The sequence below is a fragment of the Pinus tabuliformis genome, chromosome 1_2, assembly GCF_031772625.1.
Source record: "Pinus tabuliformis cultivar Carrire ecotype Pingquan chromosome 1_2, CPIR1, whole genome shotgun sequence".
Classification (NCBI taxonomy): domain Eukaryota; kingdom Viridiplantae; phylum Streptophyta; class Pinopsida; order Pinales; family Pinaceae; genus Pinus; species Pinus tabuliformis.
The window spans coordinates 119,465,716-119,470,056 of NC_142298.1; the positions used below are offsets into that span (position 1 = coordinate 119,465,716).

Consider the following 4,341-nt stretch of genomic DNA (forward strand, 5'->3'; position numbering starts at 1 on the left):
ATTAATCACTACTGATGAATGTGATTACAAAAAATCCATTAATAGACAAAAATGTAGCTAAAGCGGATGAAAATTTCATTTAAGGTTTTCTTGGAGTAGATATGATTCTTGTCAAAATCAATGTTCAGTTTCAACAAGTAGAGATACCGGAAATTATCGCAATACCTAATCAATATCACAACAATATGATGTTGATCACAACTCAAAAATTCCACCTCCAAACAAAACTCCAAATCACCTTGAGAGCTTGCAAGTTTATGTTGTTTAACAACTACATCTTGGCCATTGGAAAGTATACCTTTATGAACATATCCAAAACCCCCTTCAAGTACAAATTAAACCAATCAGCAAGTTATCGAGTTGTAAATTTATGCTACCCTAGCAGAGTCCAATATAGCAGAGAAACCATATATTTTCCCCCTTAGTTCATATTCCATTATAAATTTCTTAGGTATGCTAATCATCTCCATTACTCAATTTTATTGTTAAGCCATGGTATTCAAATTGCATACACATGTTGAAGGAATTTCTCCCTGATATTGTTAGAGCTTTGTATTAGCCAAAATCATTGTGGTAATGTTTAAATGGAATAAGATTCCCCAGCTAGTTTTACTAGTCTTAGGGGTTTTTCAGTGAGCCAAGCTAGTCCTAACAAACTACATTTACTCTTAAGTTGGCCCGATGACAAAATTTGTAGTTAAACCCATTATTCTATTATGTTTTCATGTCTAGCTTGGAATGGCACAAATGGATATACATGATAAAATTACTAATACAACATACTTAATTCACAGAGATTGATTCTATTACTTTTATTGTATGAATACATGGAGATTTATTGGATCACTTTTATAATATGAATAAGTTGTGTTGGTAGGTATATGCTGTGTGGTGGAAGGTACAATATTTTTCACTGGTTCTTCTTTAGGAGTATGCATTACTACTTTCTACATTGAAAGAAGTGCCTAGTTGTGACAAAATTTTGGTAGGCATGTGTTTGATTCTGGATCCTTTGCCCTAAAATGATGCAAGACTTAAATCCATGATAGCCATAGCCACAACAGAAAAAGTTACCGGGGCTGCATTAGTACAACCAAGGAACTGTCTGGCTAATAGTCCAATAAGGGTAGATCTTTGCATTCTTGTCTATTGAACAATAAGAAACAATTAGTCAGTTGTGTTCCACCAACACAATACAAAGCCTATTAATTTTTCATCTCAAACTCTATTGGTCTGTCTAAGAAATGTAGGCTTCAATGGTAAGAGTATTAAATAATAAAGAGATGGTGTATGAAATAGAGACCATTGTTATCCATGATTTCTCTAGTAGATCACATGCCTTGCATATGAAAATGCATAAAAGAAGCAAATGAAAGAATAATGCATCAATTAATTCAAAGAGGATTGCATGTCGCAAAGAAAAAGTATGAATGAAATAAATTAAATTAAATTCAAATGAATTGGAAATCACCTTAGCAGGTGCACCCAGTGGCCAATCACGAATGAAAAAGTATGGAATGACAGTACGGGAAGCACTAATTGGAAGCCTTCCATGGATATAACCTCACTTTGATTTAGTACAAGTGGGGTTCCAATGAAGAGTGATGTGCAGACCATGGCCATCAATGGCATGAATATATAGATAAAATATCTAGCATAGGTATACAAGACCAGACCCATGGCCACAGGAATCTGAACAACCTAGAACACATGAATGCTAGTAAGAGAGGTTATGTATCTATAAAAGTTTGTAGATAAGGAGAAAGTAATTATCATGGCTTTACAATATACCTATAGTATTGACTTGAATATTGGTATTGCATCCATTGGTACCACAGAACCTATCAGAGGACTAGTCAACACAATCGTAACGGTTACAGATGATATAGTTGTCAAGCAAGTTAAGACAATGGTTAGTGCCACATCTCCCTTTCTCAAATAACTTACATAAGTTGACAACTGAGCATGAGCAACACATGTTGTAACAATGAAATCGACAACAAAAATTGGGGGTCTACCAAAATCTCTTGCCATCAATAGGCCCAATATGGATTTCAACAAATATTGTGCCAAATACCAAATAGTTAGGGGCAAAGGCCTGCAACATAAAAGGGCATTCAACCAAGTGCTAAATTCAACATTTGCATGGAACAATAGGGAGTCTTTAGAAAAAGAGCAAAATTATCCCAACCAAAGAGTTTATAAGCCCAATTCTCGTAGTAATGTGTTCCTTTCCAAGATCATAAAAATAAATTTTATCACACAACTAAAGCTCTTAGAAAGGAGGTCTTGCCTATCAAATATAAAATGTCTACAATGAGTCATAGTTTCTAGTTTTTTTATTTATACAAGAAAAAATGTATTTCTCTTGCAAAAGTATAAATTTTATCAAGAACATCATTAGTAGCTAAAAGAATTAGAAAATAACAAGGAAATTCTCTAAATTATATTTTATTGAGCAATTTTACATGAGATGTGGAAAAACTCATTCCAAAGAAAATTCTCATAAAAAAATGACCTTCTTACCAAGGGAAACTTCATAAAGCAATTCAAATGGCAAGAAGATATAGGTTCAAAAGGGTTCCCTTGCATAAATAGCTTAAGAGCATAGATGAAGTAAGTCTTATCAATCAATTATAAAAATATGAGAGTTTTCTGGAGATAATCGTGTAGTCATGTGAATTTATAGACCTTAAATATATCCAATTGGTAGTAATATTCCATATAATACTATTATGTTCCTTGATTTTGAGCTGAAAGAAAATGATTTTTAACTGAGTTTCATAGGCTATTAGCATTTTTCATCTTCCTTTTTATTTTTTATGCTCTGCAAAAATGTTTCTCCGAAACTCTTCCAGTCCCATTCTAAGCTCGATTAAGGCTCTGAAGGTGTTGGAGCGAAAGTTCAGCCTCAGTTGTTGCAAATATGCAAAGTTATTTTCCAGCTCTGGTGCTTTTGGATTAGGGACCTAGGAGTTGGAAGGCTAGCTCCATATGAGCTCCCCATGGAGTTTAGAACTGACCCATAAGGTTCCAAATGTTGTTGATCAGATGGCAAGTGAAAAGCCATCTATCTTGGAAAGAAAGAATGAGGCTTTGAGGCCTGGAGGAGGAGGAAAAGAGCATTTTGGTTTGAGTCCTATGGTGATAAATTCACAATCAATGAAACCAACTTGACAAGAAAACAACAGTTGAGTAGGAAAAGAGAATTTTGGTTTGAGTCCCGTGGTGATAAATTCACAATCAGTGAAACCACCTTGACAAGAAAACAACAGTTATTAGTACTGCACACAGAAAGCATCGTGGCCACCATGAATGTGAAGGTGGTATGTTTTATGATCTCTTATCCTGCAAAACAAGAATGGCATTGCATCGTCATGGCTTTATGGTTCTATTCCATCAACCAAAAGTATTATATTACTGCCTAAATTTAACTGTGCACTACATCAATAGTTGTTGGAAATATTCTCTTCTTCCTCTTTAATAGATACTTGTTGAAAAAGGTATAGTTTAATTTAATTAAGGAAATCAAATTAATTGAATACCACCTCACTATTTACCTATATTTAGTTTACATTACATTATTAGTGAATCACTGACTAAATTTAACTGGGCAATTATGGGATAGCTGATCGAAATCTTCTCATTTTTCTCTTTAATAGATACTGGTTGCAAAAGGTATAGTTTAATTTAATTATGGAAATTAAACTAATTTAATAGCATCTCACTATCAATCATCTCAACATAGTTATGTACCCTTCAAACCTGAATTTCATAAAATGATCAAATATCACTGGTAAATTAAGAAGCCAAGAATACTTTGCAACGATGAACAAGTCAGCCAAATGGAAGAAAGGAACCTTTAGCTTCCATCCATTATTAGTTTAAACATGTTGCAATTGAAAAATTGATATGATCATAAGCTACAAGGAAAAAGCTTAAGATCATCTTAACAAAGGGATTCTTTTGGACAGTCACGAATTACCACAAATGGAGATCCTTTAATGGCAAAGAAGTAGCACACAATACTAATGGATATCATGATCAATTTTATATATCACAAAATCCTCAGAGTAATGACTTCCTTGAAATTAAAAAAAATTGATGGTAACCTAGAATTTTTAGAAAGTGTTGAGGGATAGAAACAACAATAAGACTGATCTAGGTGGATATTTGTGGCCACCTGCCAATTCCACGTGGACCCCCAACATTTCTTCTTTCAGTTTTTTCAATTTCCTTAATTATAGCACAATTTACTATTTTTAGCAGTTTTACGGGTCCTAAACTTCCGGAGCCGTTTTGAGGCCCTAAACGACGTTTTTTTGGAAATCTACTACCAAC

General features: G+C 33.8%; 1 pseudogene; it reads right to left on the reverse strand.

The window, feature by feature from the left end:
* Positions 1-924: 924 nt before the first annotated feature.
* Positions 925-3,070, reverse strand: LOC149204797 (putative sodium/metabolite cotransporter BASS3, chloroplastic; annotated as a pseudogene).
* Positions 3,071-4,341: the final 1,271 nt, after the last annotated feature.